At 38.5% G+C, this 18,340-nt stretch overlaps 1 long non-coding RNA gene and 1 pseudogene across 1 annotated transcript in view; both read right to left on the bottom strand.

Moving 5' to 3' along the window:
* Positions 1-18,340, bottom strand: part of LOC144293963 (uncharacterized) — a 35,025-nt gene that overhangs the window by 9,867 nt on the left and 6,818 nt on the right. The window lies entirely within an intron of this gene.
* On the bottom strand, positions 11,687-17,877 carry LOC144293585 (peptidyl-prolyl cis-trans isomerase NIMA-interacting 4 pseudogene; annotated as a pseudogene).

Here is an 18,340-nt window from a genome sequence, read left to right on the forward strand (position 1 = left end):
TGGCTCATACAATATAGTGTCCTGTGAAGTAAAATTATGTCTGACACAGGAATTTTCATGTCAAATTTGATATTCTTTTTTTCCCTCTTCAAGTAGGCTCCATGCCCAACAGGGGGCTTGAACTAATGACTCCAAGATTAAGAGTCACATGCTCTACCAACTGAGCCAGCCTGGCACCAATGCTCTTAACTTTAACTGCTATGTATCTAAATATGGATTTAAAGTACATATTTAGGGGCGCCTGAGTGTCTCAGTGGTTGAGCATCAACCTTCCACTCAGGGTGTGGTCCTAGAGTCCCTGGATTGAATCCCACTTTGGGCTCTCCTGGAGGAGACTGCTTCTTCCTCTGTCTATGTCTCTGCCTCTCTCTCTCTGTGTCTCTCATGAATAAATAAAATATTTTTTAAAAAATAAAGTACAGGGCAACCCCCGTGGCTCAGTGGTTTAGCACCGCCTTCAGCCCAGGGTGTGATCCTGGAGACCCGGGATTGAGTCCCACGTCCGGCTCCCTGCGTGGAGCCTGCTTCTTCCTCTGCCCGTGTCTCTGCCTCATTCTCTCTCTCTCTGTATCTGTCATGAATAAATAAAATCTTTTTTTTTTTTTTTTAAAGTACATATGTATATAGCTCTGTTGGCCCTTTCTATCTGCCTTCCATTCTAGGAAATTTCCTTCATTTCTCTGGGCATATCTTTCACTCCACTTCTCATTCCAAGAGATTGGATTTTCTCCTAAAACCCTGCTAATCAAATGTTACAATTTCTGTATCTGTTCTTCTTAACTCCATATTCATACATTTGTCCATTTTCTCCATTTATTTATCTCTTCATCTCTTTGTGCTATGTTCTAAGAAATTTGTTTAGCTTGAATCCTCAGCTGTATCCATTGGTTCATCCATTAAATTTTTCCCAAAATTATTTTCTATTGAATTAATTTATATATTGTAATATGTACAGGTTTTAAGTATAGAATTTTGGCAAATGTATAAAGTCACCTTTCATGAAAGAACTCAATTTATTGTTACCCATAAATCCATGCTGGAAAAATGAATAATTGAACTTCAGTAAAAAGAAAATGAAGCTCAGTGGAATAAGTAGGTATATGAAATATTACAAAAATGTATTCTTCAGTCTAAATAATTGTCGGTTAAAATACTCAAATAACCTGAAACTAAATTCCAGTTGAAATCAATACAGGAAATGAGGAAATAGGAGGAAGCAGAAGACATAAAAGCATACTACATTTTTCATATTGTTTTAATGGAAGGCTATGTAGATACTAATTAACTCTACACATTAGAATATATTCAATGGCTTGTGTTAAAATTTAAGAGTAATCACAACAGAGTAACAAAGAAGTAGGTGATCCAATAGACTATTTTGGTAAGGCCATTGTGAAAAGGTAATATTTGAATTGAGACCCAAAGGGCGAGAGGATCTTACTATGCAAAGTAGGGAAAAAATATTTCAGACAGAGGAAACAAGCATGCACAAGGGTCCAGAGGCAGTAATGGGATTGGCATGTTTGAGGAACAGGGAGGAAGCCAGTATAGCTGGGCTCTGGGAAGAGTGAGAAAGAAGCAGTTAGATCTGACAGATAGCAAAGAGCCACCATGAAAGGCCTTTAGACAATGTCAAAGTTTTGGATTTTATTCTAAGTTCTGAGGGAAGCCTTTGAAGTGTTTTAAGCAAGGACTGGGTTTGTCTGATTTATGTTTTTATGAAATAACTATAGAGAACAAGTTACAGAGGAAGAAAAATGGAATTCAAGAGACTAGGTCAGAGGTGATGGGAACTGGGTTAGGAGACAGCATTGGAGACAGAGTGACGTAGAAGGATTGGGCAAATATTTTAGAGGGTACACCAGCAGTCCCTGCCAATGGACTGGATATGAGGGGTGACAGAGAGAAGAAAACTAAAGATATCTCCCAGGTTTCTGGTTTTCACAATTGGTGAATGTGTCCTATAAGCAGGTGAATGGTTTGCATAACTGGGTGGTCCTCACTGATCTGGGAAAGGGCTCCATCTGAGAAGAGAACAGGGAGTGGGGTGGAAAGCCACAGACCTATTCCAAACTGTAAATAGGAAGATGCCCTGGTAGATGTCCAACTGCAAATGTCTGTGCACAAAAGACATACAAACATGGCATTCCTGAACAGTTCAGTGGTCCTCACACATAGGTGACTGGTGAGATGACCTACAGGAAAGCATGGACAAACAAGGCCCAGGGTGGAGTGCCCATGCTCTCCAACTGTTAATAATTGAAAGAGAAAAGGACAGGTACAAAGCAGACTGAGAAGCAGCTGCCATATGAAAGAAGGTAAACCTCTGTACATCAAACGATCATTTAATATATAAGGTATTTCGTCCAGCTCCAATTAATATTTAAGAATTCCACCCAAAGGAAAAAATCCTAATACATGCTGAGATTTTAGTTATGTGACTCAGTTCTTTCCATAATCCTGGCTCCTAACTAAAAATTGCCCTGTGGGAACTTTATCCTCCTTTTCCAAAATATACCTCTTAGAGAATGTTCCCATCCAACTTCTAGGGTTGTTAAAAGTTCTAGAAATAATACACATAAATACTTGGCACAAAGTAGCATCAATGAATAGTAGCCACATAATAACATTTTTAATTCTTCTCTGAGAAAACCTAAAAATCTTACTTTCATTGTAATTGAAGAACCCCTCTGCAGATCCATTAAAATATATACTGGTAATATAGGACTAGAGACTGGCATCAGAGCTTTGAAAAATAGAAAGAGAAATAAAGGGAAATACAAATCAAAAATACAAATCAATACAAATACAAATCAAAACCACAATGAGATACCACCTCACACCGGTGAGAATGGGGCAAATTAACAAGGCAGGAAACAACAAATGTTGGAGGGGATGCGGAGAAAAGGGCATTGTAAGGGCAACCCTCTTACACTGTTGGTGGGAATGTGAACTGGTGCAGCCACTCTGGAAAACTGTGTGGAGGTTCCTCAAAGAGTTAAAAATAGACCTGCCCTACGACCCAGCAATTGCACTGTTGGGGATTTACCCCAAAGATACAGATGCAGTGAAACGCCGGGACACCTGCACCCCGATGTTTATAGCAGCAATGGCCACGATAGCCAAACTGAGGAAGGAGTCTCGGTGTCCAACGAAAGATGAATGGATAAAGAAGATGTGGTTTATGTATACAATGGAATATTACTCAGCTATTAGAAATGACAAATACCCACCATTTGCTTCAACGTGGATGGAACTGGAGGGTATTATGCTGAGTGAAGTAAGTCAGTCGGAGAAGGACAAATATTGTATGTTCTCATTCATTTGGGGAATATAAATAATAGTGAAAGGGAATATAAGGGAAGGGAGAAGAAATGCGTGGGAAATATCAGAAAGGGAGACAGAACGTAGAGACTCCTAACTCTGGGAAACGAACTAGGGGTGGTGGAAGGGGAGGAGGGCGAGGGGTGGGAGTGAATGGGTGACGGGCACTGGGGGTTATTCTGTATGTTAGTAAATTGAACACCAGTAAAAAATAAATTAAAAAAAAAGAAAGAGAAATAAAATATGCTCTACGGCTTCACATATTTTTACCATCTGCTACAATGATTCTCAAACCTAGAGACACAAAACAATCATTTGGTAAACCTTGAGGAAAAAATACAGATTCTATGCACTACACCAGTAAACTTTGATTCAGTAAATGTGAAGTCCAAGAATCCAATTATACTATTCCTACTTATGCACAATGACTCTGATTGACAAAGATGTAAGACCCACTAGTTGAGTAAATGAGAACTCTTAGCAGGATTCCAAGTCCATGGTCCAGCATCACAGCGTGGCAGGGAAGGGAAATAAAATGTAGGACCGCTGACCAAGAAGGTACTTTTCAACATTCATTTCCCTCCACATGGATTATAATTCAAGAATTGTATTTTACACAGAAGTACAGCCCAGGGGAAAATGAGGCATGCTGAAGGGGAAGTGTGGCAAGAAATAAGCCACCATAACTTTGCAAGAAAATACAGAACCTTCACTATGGCTCTTAAGTCATAAACTAAAAGAGATCACTGAAATTTCTGGAATGATGTCACCAAACAGTAAACTAGCCCAAGCCCAGGTACCTGACAAAGATTGACAATTAGACAGCTATCCACAAACAAAAGAAGACCTGAGAGAGGTCAGGAGTCCACTCAAGAAACTTCAGCAACACAATGGAACAAAAACCCTGAGAATAACCACACAAAAACGGAAGGGAAAAACAGCTTCATTTTGGCTGCATCATCCCATTCCCCAGGCTAGTGCTGCTCAGTACAAGAGAGAACTCTCCAGCTAGAAAGAGTTTTCCTCCCCAGAAAACAGAGAGCAGAATTCTGCCTTTCAGGAGTGCTTTGGTTTTACTCCATCCAGAGACTGACAAAGCTGAGGTATATAGAACTGGCTAGGAACAAGGATGAAGGCAGGAGCTACCATTATTGGCCATGGGCAGGAGTGACATGGTTCCTGGTACCCTGCTCTGCAGAGGACCCAGCTACTTTCACCACTGAAGAAACCAGTGGCCACTATAGCTGTGGACTCCTGTAGATTTCAATGATTTTTACCCTACAGGTATTTGCATACCCAGATGCCAGACATCTGAATTCCTTCTGGTCCCTAATGGAGCCTGGGATCCACGCCAGTAGCCAGCCCAGTCCTCTGAGGCTGCATGAGTGCAAGATACCGGCCTAGACACGCACAGCTGACCCATAGCACTGTGTGCACACTTGGAGCTAGCCCATCCAGCTGTGTACTTGCATGCCACAAGTCTAACTCTTGTCACCGGTATCTACTACTGTGTGCATACCCATGGTGAGATCTTGCAGTCGGGAAGAACATACATATAACCAAGGCCCCACAGCTGCTTGTGGACATATATTTAGCCCTACCTCCAGTTGCTGGCCTACACCAATGCAAACACTAATAGCAAGCCCCCCAGCAGTGCACCTGCATGCCTCCTGCCCAACCCTCGTCACCAGCCTCCACTTCTTTGTGCATGCTGTTGGGAGACCCTGTAGCTGTAGGAATACATACCAACATCTAGTGCCACACAACTACCAGTGCACCCCCAGTTGACCCAAGCCTTTGCTACTGGCCCTAGCCCCCACCATTATAGGTATACTTGCAACCAGCCCTTCTCATTATACAAGCAGTTGCAGCTGGCCCCTACAGTTGAATGTGCACATAGCCAGCTCTGGCCACCACCACTACCCATGCTGGCCCCTAACTGCTGGACCTGGAGGCATTGCTGAAGACACCAAAGCCTTTGCAGCCACTGTGAAGCTCCACACTCTTGACAAGGTCTATGCACTTATTGATGTTGTGGACCTAAGCAGCCTAACATCACACTCTCCTGGACCAAGAGTCCCCACACATCCCTATACTGATCTACATGACTAGACCCAGGGTCACAGTGCATTCCAGCATGTCTCCATCTGCAGATGAAGACCTTTCTTCATGGAAGCTAGTCTATAAAGTCTTGAAGAGGTGACTACTTCTCCAAATAAAATGAAAGACAAAAATCATATGATCATCTCAGTAAATGCAGAAAAAGCATTTTACAAAACATAACATCCTTTCATTATAAAAATGTTCAAAAATGTGGGTATAGAAGGAATACACAGCAACATAACATAGGCAATTTATGACAAGCCCACAGCTAACATCATACTAATGGTGAAAGGTTGAAAGCTTTTCTTCTAAAATCAGTAACAAGACAAGGATTCCCACACTCACCACTCCTATTAAACAAAGTACTGGAACAATTAGGCAAGAAAAAGAAATAAAAGACATTCAAATAAGAAAGGAAAGAATAAAATTGTCTTTCATTACAAATGATATGATCTTATATAGAGAAAATCCTAAAGACTCCAGCAAACAACTGGTAAAACTAGTCAACAATTCGTGAAAATTTTAGGACACAAAATCAACATATAGAAATCAGTTGTGAAAAAAAAAATCAGTTGTGTTTTTACACACTAACAAATGATACCTGAAAAAGAAATTTAAAAAACAATATCATTTACATCACAAGCAGTAAAATACTTAGGAATAAGTATAATCAAGGAGATAAAAGATCTGTACACCAAAAACTAGAAAACTTTAATGAAAGAAATTGAGGATGACACCAAAAAAATGAAAAGAAATCTCATGTTCCTGGATCAGAAAAATTAATACTTTAAGATGTCCAAAGCTATCTAAACTCAAGGGAATCCCTATCAAATTTCCAATGGTATTTTTCACAGAAATAGAAAAAACAATCCTAAAATGTGTATGAAATCACAAAAGTCTCTAAATATCCAAAACAATCTTGAAATAGAACAAAGTTGGAAGTGTCATACTTCCTGATTTCAGACTGCATTGTAAAGCTATAGTAGCCAAAATAGAATGGTACTGGCATAAAGATAGATATTAGAGACCAATGGAACAGAAATGAGAGTCCAAAAGTAAAACCTTAGCATAAAGTCAGGTAATATTTGACAAGGAAATCAAGAGTACTCCGTGAGGCATGGATTGTCTTTTCAACAAATAGTGTTGGGAAGACTAGATAACCACAGACAGAAAAGTGAAATTAGATCTCTATTTTACATCATTCAAAAATGAATTTGAAATGGATTAAAAACTTAAACTTAAGACCTAAAATCACAAAATTTCTTGAAAAAAAGCTTTGGGAAATAGCTCCTTGGTATTAGTCTCAGCCATTATTTTTTGGACGTGACATCAAAAACACAAGCAACAAAACTGAAAACCAAGTGAGGTTACATCAAACTATAAATCTTCTGCACAGCAAAGAAAACCACCAACAAAACAAAAGGGTAACCTACAGAACAGAGGAAATATTTGCAAACCACATATATAATAAGGGACTGGGATCTGAAATATAAAAGAATTTCTACAACTCAGTAGCAAGAAAACAATCTGATTAAAATTGGGCAGAGGAGTAGAACAGACATCTCTCTTAAAAAAAAGACATACAAATGGCCAATGCACATGAAAAGATGCTCAACATCACTAATCATCATGGAAATGCAAACCAAAAAACCACAATGAGGTATCACCTTACACCTGTTAGAATGACCATTATCAAAATCAGAAGAAATAACAAATGAGTATGTAGAGAAAAAGGAATCCTGATGCACTTTGGTAGGAGTGTAAATTGGTGCCGCCACTATGGAAAACAGTATGAGAGTTCCTCAGAAAATAAAAAAAATAGAGTTACCATATGATCCAGAAATCTCATTTCTAGGTGTATATCCAAAGGAAATGAAATTGCTGTCTTCATGTACCTGCAATCCCACATTCATTGTAGTATTATTCATAATAGCCAAAATATGGAAACAACCTAAGTGTCCACCTAGGGATGGACTGTGTGTATATATTCAGCTATGGGAAAGAAAAAAATGCTGCCATTTGTGACAACATGGATGGTTCCTTGAGGGCATAATGTGAAGTGAAATAAGACAGACAGAGAAAAATAAATACCATATGATCTCATATACGTGAAATCTGAAAACATCAAACTCACAGAAACAGAGAGCAGAATGGTATTTGGCAAGGCCTAAGGAGAGGGAGAAATGGGGAGATGTTGCACAAAGGATATAAACTTTCAGCTATGAGATGTTCTGGAGTATGTTCTAGAGATCTAGGATACAACATGGTAACTATAGTCAGCAATACCATATTGTATACTTGAAAGTTGCTGTGACATTGGAGCTTTAATATTCTCACCATTACAACAACAAAATGGTAATTATGTGAAGTGAAGGGTATGTTAACAACATTATTGTGGTAAACATCGCTTAATACATACATGTATCAAATCATCACATTGTACACTTTAAACTTATACAATGTCATATGTCAATTATATCTCAATAAAGCTGGAGAAAAAAAAGGAATCATTCTGTCCAGTGTATCTTTAATCATGGTCTATGCCCCCTACAGATCTTCCTAGAGCCACACTCTGATGTTATATTTCAAGGAAATAATGTGGAATTATATATACTTTCTTTTTATATGGCTTAATAACATACTAGTTATTATGAATTTATAAAAATTGGCATTCACAAATTAAAATTATGACACTACTAGGATGTACTGAGGTCTCCAAATTCAGTGAGAATTCCTGAAACAAGTCTGCCATGCACCATTTGGCAGAGGTGCAGAGCTCCTCTCTAGCATGTGGGCATGCAGTCAGCACTCCCCTGATTTTCAAAAAGATGCTGCTTCAGTGCCTCAACAATGTTGTCCTGAGCCAACTGTGGAATGCTGCCTTTGCTATGTTAGTTAATATATATTTAAAATTAATGTAATGTCTTACTTTTACGAATTATTTTGTTTTCCTATGTGCTTGTCATTCTCATTGTAACTTTGTTGTTTTTTTCAGGTTTTGATACATTCTTCTTTTTTAATACCCATATTAGTTTCCTATTGCCCTTGTAACAAATAAAAAATTCAATGACTTAAAACAGCACAAGGTTATCTTTTACAGTTCTGGAGGCCAGAAGTCCAGAGTTAGGGCCACAATGAATGTGTCATAAGGGCTGGCTCCTTCTGGAGGCTCTGAGAGAAGAATCTATTTCATTGATTTTTTTCTAACTTCTAGTGGCCACCTGTATTCATTCTTTGGCTTGCGTCCCCATCCTCCATTTCCAAAGCAGATAACTCAATCTACTGTCCCATGATTATATCACTTTCTTCTCTCCTGTGGTCAAATTTCTACCTCCTTTCTTTAAGAATGCTTGTGATTACATTTAGGGCCCACTCAGATCATCTCCCCATCTCAAAGTGCTTAATTTAATCATATCTGCAGAATGCCTTTGCCATATATAATAATACAAATTCCAGAGATTAAGGGCAGGGGAAGGAGCATAACTTAGTCTCCCATAAAAGCTACTGCTTTTTATTTTTGCTTTCTTGCCCTTTTTCAAGCTTGCCCAATTCCATAGCACATGTGATTGTGCACATTTTTAACAATTTAGGATTATTGACTACTAAGTAATAGTCATGGTGGTAAAAGCCAGGTATCAAAGTAAACCAAACTTATAGTATTTACAGTGTAGCAAGAAAGCAAACTTTGAAGAAGTTGTTATATGTATTATAATGAATGTTGCAGAAGATCAAGTAGAGGGTGCTGTATGACTGATCAGACAAGTACCCTAAGCTGTGATGTCAGGGAAGACTTCCCTGAGATTGATATTTGAGCTGGGACATGAAAGATGAATAGGATTAGCTGGGTGGAGGGGTTGGGTGGTTTTGGAAAGTTCTTTTTTAATTTCTTACTAGCAAAGGGAATGAGTAAGAATAAGAGGCTTTGAGGTGTCTGTCCTACCTACCTGTATAGGTAAATAAACTAAGGCCCATAAAATTCAAGTTACTTCCTAAAGGTCCCTTATTTTGACTAAACCTTAAAAGTCCTTTAGGAATTGGAAAGAGTAGTAAGAAGACAGTGTTAAACCAAGAAACTTGGGAACACTCAAACCCTGTCTCAGACCAGCTACTTCCCCCCATCATAGTATCTTATACTCACAGAGGGCAACCATGGTTATAATTAGGTTTTGGTCCAATACCCAGTGCAGAACTCTTTTGGCTTAGGCTGGAAGGAAGAACCTAAAATCAAAGCTGGACAAACCCATAGTCTCCAAATGTCTTCCCAAAAGACACTAATTGCAAAAGAGAAAATAGTAGCCTTTCAGTGTAGATATCTGTAAGACACTACTTTAACCAAGTGATCAAAGTTAACATCACCAATAATAAAACATCAATATCATATATCTCCCAACATGATGCACTAAGAAAGACACATCATTTCTGTAGTTTCCTTGCCAGCAATGCATAATCTCAATCAAATCATGAGAAAATATCAGACAAACACCGTGTGAGGGATGACATAATTGACTAGAAACCCTTGAAAGTGTCAAGTTTACAAACACACATACACACACACACACACACACACACACACACATTGTCACAGGGTGGAGACAAGGGAAACAAAACAACTAAATGCAATGTGGGATCCTGGATGATATCCTGGACTAGAAAAATGATACTAAATAAAGTCTGTAAGTTAATTAGTAGTATTATACCTACATTAATTTCCTGGTTTAGATAATGGCTTTGATATTATTATTACACAATACATTATCATTAGGAAAACCTAGGTGAAGGGTAGAGGGAGCTCTTTGAACTATATTTTAACTTTTTTGATGTCTCAAATTATTTGAAAACAAAAAGTTATAAAAATAAAACTTCTAAGCAAATTAGAGCCTCAAATTTAGATTTTATAAATGTTTACAAATAATATAAACAGGTTAAGTCACCTCCATGACAAAGAAAGAACAGGAGAACCAGATTTTCTAACAGACTTTCCAAGGTTAGAACTTGCCTCATCCAACAGTCTTATGCAAACTGACCCCTATACTGATCCCTATTACTTAGACTTCTGTTACCTAAATATCTCCAACCAGAACCACAAGGGTCCACAGTATGTCCTGAACCTTGTAGCCTTAAAGTAGAAATGTCAGGTGGGAATGCGCAGGGATGGGTGTATTGGTAAGAAGTATTCAAATGCTTCATTCAGCCATTATGCAATTTCATGTTTCCTCTCACTCTAGATATTTTTTTCAAAACTTAAAATATCACCCAGGAACTTTTGACCCTATGTTGATTTTCCAACATGAAACAGGCTAGACCTTAGTTGCTTTGGAAACTGGTAAAGTTATGCATGAATGTCAGCATCAAGTAGGAAGAAATGAGTTTTGGGATAAAGACAACCAGGATTCAGACCCTAACTCAGCTTAAATTATATTCTAGCTCTGTGACAATGAACAGAAACTCTTTCTATAAAATCTTTCTTCTGTAAATTGGCAATGAGAAAAAAAATAAATACCTGGCAGAGTTATTATGCAGGTCAGCTATGATGTGTTTAAGAAGCTAACAGAAGGGATCCCTGGGTGGCTCAGTGGTTTAGCACCTGCTTTTGGCCCAGTGCATGATCCTGGAGTTCCAGGATCAAATCCCACATTGAGCTCCCTGTGTGGAGCCTGCTTCTCCTTCTGCCTGTGTCTCTGCCTCTCTCTGTGTGTATGTGTGTGTGTGTGTGTGTGTATGTGTGTCTCATGAATAAATAAATAAATAAAATCTTAAGAAGAAGAAGAAGAAGAAGAAGAAGAAGAAGAAGAAGAAGAAGAAGAAGAAGAAGAAGAAGAAGAAGAAAGAAGCTAACAGAGTTGATGAGTTCACAGGGAGCAGTCAAAAAAGGACTGCCCAGTTACATGAAAGAGTTTTTAAGAAGAATTGGTATTCTAGAGTTTGGAAAAAGGTTATTCTTCCATTTTTTACCATTCACTTTCATCCTCAGCTACCACTTAATTCTATCTAAGGTAGTAATGTTTAACCTCCAGGAAATCTAGACTGTGCTGAGTTCCATGCTGGGCATATTCTCCCTGTAGGGCCTGCAATGAAGGTTTGGATCACTCAAAGTCTGGCAAGTAATTTCCTGTCTACTCAATGACCTTTTTTTAGAACAAAGAGAAAAATCAGTATGGATGGAAAAAGCTAATACATTTGAAGTTTAAGAATGACTTTAGCAGGTTTTCAAGTGCTGGTTTATATTCACTGATAAAGTATCTTTACATACATACTTCAATTAAGCTGATAAACTTAGATTACTGAAATAATCATGACTAAGGGCAGTGATATAGAGATGCTTGTATATACTGGGACTATTTGTGGAAGGCTGCATAAGAAACCAGTCACCATGGTTGTCCTAAAAAAGAAAAGACAGGCACAAAGGTCAAGAGCAGGAAAGAGAGTAACTTTTCATCGGACAAACTCATTCTATGTGATTTTTTAAGACCATATTCTTCTATTACTTGTTAAAAACATTATTAAATATATAATTTGCAAGTAAGAAAAGTGTTTCCATAAATATTAATGATTCCATTAAGTAGCTAGGCAGGTAGATAACAGGAAGGGGGTCATTGCCTATGGTCTTCCTATGACCTATGAGGGAAGAATTCCAGTTCCTACATAAATAAATGAAGCTACTGTCTTGTCCCTTCCCAGTAACACACTTGATAAACAAAACACCTGGACCAATACTCAGGATATATTTCTGCGACAAGCTTTCTGTTGTGTGCACATGAGAAGATGCTGCCTTACAAACCAGCCAGTTCAAACTTCTGTGCAGAGACAGTCACATTTCATCCAAATGACCATTTGTAAGTACCAATAAGTGAAAACCCCCACAATAATGTCACTAGAGGTGAGAATAGCAGAATAAAAATAGTGGGTTGAGCACTGAAATTGGCTTCCAGGGTGGTAAAAAAGTGTTTGCCTTTGGGAGGCCATTAAGCAGGCAATGACTGTCTGCAGTTCTGCCTGCAGCCTCTGCAGTTGTGGCTCTTGTGAAGGTGGCTATTAAAGTCTAGATGAGATGTCACAGAGGGCCATCATGAAAGACTTTGCAAATGAATAGAAATGGCAGGACTTTCAATGGAGAACTAGTTCTGTTACATCAATGTCCTGTTTCCGCCTGAGCCACACCTGTAAGTCCCACCTCTCTGACTTACTGAGGGGAAGATTCAGGTGAGATAAAGAAGATCAGGATGTAAACTGACTAGTTGCTCTGGAGAACTTGGAGCATAAGGCCTTATCTTCAGAGACTGACAATAACATTAATTGCCAGCTACAACCCTGACAATAGAAACATTAAAAAAAAAAACTTACATTCTAAGATACATATAGAGTTTTAAGTTTACAAACATGATTTTTTACATGTGTCCATCTGTATAACCACATCCCAGGTAAAGTTCTGACTTCCGTGATCAAAGAATACACTCTGCATGAATGCAAATTGGTGTAGCCACTCTGAAAAACAGTATGGAGGTTTCTTAAAAAGTGAAAAATAGAGCTATCCAATGATCCAGCTGTTGCACAACTAGATATTTACCCAAAGGATAAAAACATACTTGGTTGAAGGGGCACATGCACCCTAATGTTCATAGAAGCACTATCAACAATAACCAAATTATGGAAAGAACCCAAATGTCCATCAACTGATGAATGGATAAAGAAGGTGTGGTATACATATACAATAGAATATTACTCAACCATCAAAAAGAATGAAATATGCAACAATGTGGAAGGAGCTAGAGTCTATGATGCTAAGTGAAATAAGTCAGTCAGAGAGAGACAAATGCCATATGATTTCACTCATGTGGAATTTAAGAAACAAAACAAATGACCATAGGGGAAGGGGGAAGGGAAAAAAAGGTGGCAAACCATAAGAGACTCTTAATAGAGAACAAGGGCACCTGGGTGGCTTAGTTGGTTAAGCATGACCTTTGGCTCAGGTCATGATCCTGGGGTCCTAGAACTGAGACCTACATCAGGCTCCCTCTCAGCCTGCTTCTCCCTCTCCTTCTGCCACTGTCCCTGCTTGTGTGCTCGCTCTCGCTCTCTCTCTCTTTCTCAAATAAATAAATAAAATCTTGAAAAAGAAAAAACAATTGAGAACAAACTGAGGGTTGCTAGAGAGGAGATTGGTAGGGAATATGGGATAAATGGGTGATGGGCTTTAAAGAGAATACTCATAATTATGAACAACTGGGTATTATATGTAAGTGATGAATCATTAAATACTATCCCTGAAGCCAATATTACACTATATGTTAACTAAATAAAATGTAAATTTAAAAATTGATATAAAAAAGAAATATTGGGGGGATATACCCTAGATGATTCTACTTAAATTATGTGGAAGAATAGGCAAAATTAATGTATTTGTATATCCACCACCAGATCAAAATAGAGAACATTTCAACACCTGAGATGACTCCCTCTTACCCCTTTCTCAGTCAATACCATCTCTACCAGAATGAATTGTGAATCTAACACTACAGATGACTTTTGCCTATTATTGAAACTCACCTAAATGGAATCTCCATAGTATACACTTTGTGTTGGTGATTAATCCAGATTGCATCATGCATCAGTATTTCTTTTTATAAGGAACAGAATTCCACTGCTTGAATATACTGTATTTTGTTTATCCATTTTCCTATTGACAGACATTTGGGCTGATGCAAGTACTTAGGATGCTGAATAAAACTTCTGTGAACATCCTTGTATATCTTTTTGTAGATATGTGCCCTAATTTTTCTGCTAGATAAAATTGGAATTACTGGGTCATTGTGTGGGCATTCGTTTAGCTTTAACAGATGTGACCAAATGGCATAAACTCTTTCATGAAAGTTCAGAAAATTTAGAGAACTCTTCACTAATAAGGAGAAAGTCTTTTTCCTCCACATTGTCTTCCCAGGTGCCAACAGCCCACACTGGGCTCTATCTTCCTAATTCCTACCTTCTCTACTTTCCTGACTCCTCTGTATCTGCTCAGGGTGATCCAATCTTTATTCCCAGAGTTTGGCCTGAAAAGCATAAGTGATCTGTACTTTTAAATTCTGCACATTTTCATAAGAGAAGACACCTCTCCAGAATGACTCTTTAGCATTTTCTAATTAAGAAGAAATAATCCAACACATAAGAAAAGGTCCAGAGGACTGTAAATTCTCAGAAGCTAAGGGAAGAGTCCATTTGAAGGAAAAAGGCTGTTTAGTTAAATTAAGCACTTCAAAGAAGTCAAGAGAATGTGAATTAAGAAAAAAAGTCATGGGAATAGGGAGGACGAAGAAACCAAGCATGGCAATATGTTGATGACTATTGTAGCTGGCTAATGAACAAGTTCATTATACTAATCTCATTACTCTTGTATATTTCTGAAATTTTCCATAATCAAAAATAAATTTAGTCATTTTAAAGTTTTGATAACTTTTGAAAGAATAGTTTCATTTGTTAGAGTAACTGTCTAAGAAGCATGCTTGCAAGGGCATGGGCCATGAGAAAGAAGCAATGTAGGAAGGTTTGCCAAGGGGACACCTGGGTGGCTCAGTCAGGTAAGCCTCTGACTCTTGATTTTAGCTCAGGACATGATCTCAGGTTCGTGGGTTTGAGCCCCAAGTCAAGCCACACACTCAGTGCAGAGTCTGCTTGTCCCTCTTCCTCTGCTCCTCCCCCGCCCCCACTTGTACTGTCTCTCTCCCTCTCTAAAATAAATAAAGGAGGAAAATCTAAAAAAACAAAAGAGAAAAAGATTTGCCATGAACATCTAGGAGATTCTGATAAATTGGGTAAAATAAAGGAATGAGGGATCCCTGGGTGGCGCAGCGGTTTGACGCCTGCCTTTGGCCCAGGGCGCGATCCTGGAGACCCGAGATCGAATCCCACATCGGGCTCCCGGTGCATGGAGCCTGCTTCTCCCTCTGCCTATGTCTCTGCCTCTCTCTCTCCCTCTGTGACTATCATAAATAAATTTTAAAAAATTTTAAAAATCCATTAAAAAAATAAAATAATAAAATAAAGGAATGAAGGAAAGATTCAGTGGGCATTTTAAAAATCTACCTAAATATTAAATAAGCATGAATATATTTTTAGACAGACAGATAGAAGCCAAACGATGCTGTTCAGCTACAGAGACCAGACTGTTAGGAGTAACACATTATAAAAAAGTGTTCCTAACCCACAAACTTGAAAACTCATCCTTCACAGACCTCAAAATGTCCCATCTGCCCACAAGTCCCTGATGCTCCCCCTTTCTCCATTCCCTAATATGGAGGGTTGCCATATCAACAGAATAGTGTCTTTGGGGAGTCACCTGATACAATAAAAAAGAAGATAGTACGGATGTCTGGGTGGCTCTGTGGTTGAGCATCTGCCTTTGGCTCAGGGCCTGATCCTGGATTCCCAGGATCAAGTCCCACATTGGGCTCCCTGCATGGACCCCATTTCTCCCTCTGCCTCTCTTTCTGTGTCTCTCATGAATAAATAAATAAAATATTTTTTTAAAAAAAGATAGTAAAACAATTTTGTTACAATCTTTTAGTACTTAGGCTAGTTTCCCTAACAGAACATTTCCTACCCACAAAGGAAGAGAGAAAATAGTCACAGAAAAGTTAACAGCAAGAAGGGTCAAGTGAGATCTCCAATGTGCTATCAAAACTGGAGTTCCTGTGAGCTAAAGTCCAGGCATCCCCCATCAACTTCCTTCATGTTGCCTTTGCTGTGCTATTATCCAACAAGCACAACCTTGCCAGAAATTAAAAAGTGTCCTGAGTTGTTCCTCAGCTTTCCAAGGCTACCAGTACTGCTGTAGCAGGGAAGAACTGTCAAGGAATGCAGCCACAATTACACGGGCAGCAGTTGCACAGGATCATGTGGCACAGGTAAGGAGGCCTCCTGAGAAAGGTGGAGAGGTTGGTGATGTTGCTAAAAGAAGGGATGCCTGAAGGAGCACAGGTCCTGACCGGCTTTGAGGGTACAGGCCAACATGTCAGGCCTCAGACATGCAAGGAAAAGATCAGAGTCACATTTTATTATTTTTACTTCTATATTACTGAAGAAACTCAGTAATTATAGTCTCAGATAGTGGCCTTCAATTCTTGACTGAAATCAACAGAAAAAAGTTGTGTGTATGAATGTATTTGTGTGTATGTACATATACACATTTATATGTATATAATATGTATGAAATATATTTATACATGTATATGTGTCTCTGTTTTTAATTTTTATTAATATCCCAACCCTTGATATGAAAATCACTGCTCCAAAAAGGTCTCTAGAAAAAATTCATCTAGCAAATAGCCCCTTAAATGCCTGTACATTTCACAGGAGCTGTGATTTTATTTATTTTTTTAATATTTTATTTATTTATTCATGAGATACACACAGAGAGGCAGAGACACAGGCAGAGAGAGAAGTAGGGTCCATGCAGGGAGCCCGATGTGGGACTTGATCCCGGGACTCTAGGATCATGCCCCAGGCCAAAGGCAGATGACGCTCAACCACTGAGCCACCCAAGCATCCCAGAACTGTTATTTTAAATGCCTTTTGGAAACAAGTAGGAACTTTAACTCTATGAAGTATCTGGCATAAATAGAAAAAAAGTAATAAAATAAAATGAGCTGAAACAGAAAATAAATATCTGCTCATTCCACATGGTAAAAGTCAGTGTTGTTTCATGAAGTCTGCATCATTTATGTGAGTGTATGGATACTGGCTCTCAAGATAAACTGTATTTTTTTATTGGGTACTGTAGTCACAAAAGTTTGAAAGCCATTGTTTAGAGCATAGTTGTAGGGCTTCTCCAGTGACTAGACAAAATCTATGTCTAAAACATCAAGTGGGTGATTTGAGGCTAAGTCTTCTTTACAATAGAATCAAAGGATGTGAAGGGTCCATTTCTCAGATAGAAATGAAGTGGAGTTGCCCTACCTAGAAGAGGATTACATTGCTCTCTCTACCACTATCATCAGCTTTTCGCCTGACAGAACAAACCTACCTCCTGCATCAAGGCTGAAATCTGAACCTCCCACAGTGGCATTTTTTTTTTCAGTCTTTTGAACAATTTTATTTTCTCCCTCCAACCATAATAATATCCACATTTCATCCTAACTGGAGGGTCTGTAAACACAGGCTTATCCAGCCCACTTACAGGCAAGGCCAATGCTGCTTCTTGAAATGGTCCCATCATAGAACCTCTGGTCATCCAACCCAAGTGCCCTGGCTTTATCTTCACTATATCTTCACTTCATTGAATCTCATTCTAGACTTTAACTTATCCATGGCTTCCATGATTTTCACACATTTTTCCCCACAGAATGTGTCTGACCTTTACTGCATTGCCACAACCTTTGGGTCTTGAGTCTTCTTGTCAGAACTATCACCCCTGGAACTTATTCCCTCTTTCCTGGAACTGCTTTTTCCTTTGCGTGGCATCTTTGAAACTTGTGTCTGACCTCTCAACTCCAGAGTGGCATTTTTTTTTTAAATGTGTGATATAAAGGCACTGACATCTTCAGATTTGTTTGAAGTATATGAAAAATATTTCCAGTCTGTGAGAATTCAATATGCTTATATTTTGTACTTGAAATTAATCCTACCAATATTTTTCAGGATTTTTTTCTTCCTTTATTTCACAATATTTTTTTCAAATCTATTCTTTTTTTTTTTTTTAAGTAAACTCTACCCCCAACATAGGGCTCAAATTCACGACCCTGAGATCAAGAGTCATATGTTCTACCAACTGAGCCAGCCAAGTGCTCTGTATTTCATATTATTTTAAACCAATCTTGCTACCCAGAGTCAAGTTAGCACCATGTGGAGGTTCCACTATATCCCATTACAGGATGTTCTTTGTGGGAGCATACATGCTCCCTATACCCTTTGCAATTCCTATTTG

Source organism: Canis aureus, chromosome 22 (genome assembly GCF_053574225.1).
Source record: "Canis aureus isolate CA01 chromosome 22, VMU_Caureus_v.1.0, whole genome shotgun sequence".
NCBI classification, from domain to species: Eukaryota; Metazoa; Chordata; class Mammalia; order Carnivora; family Canidae; genus Canis; species Canis aureus.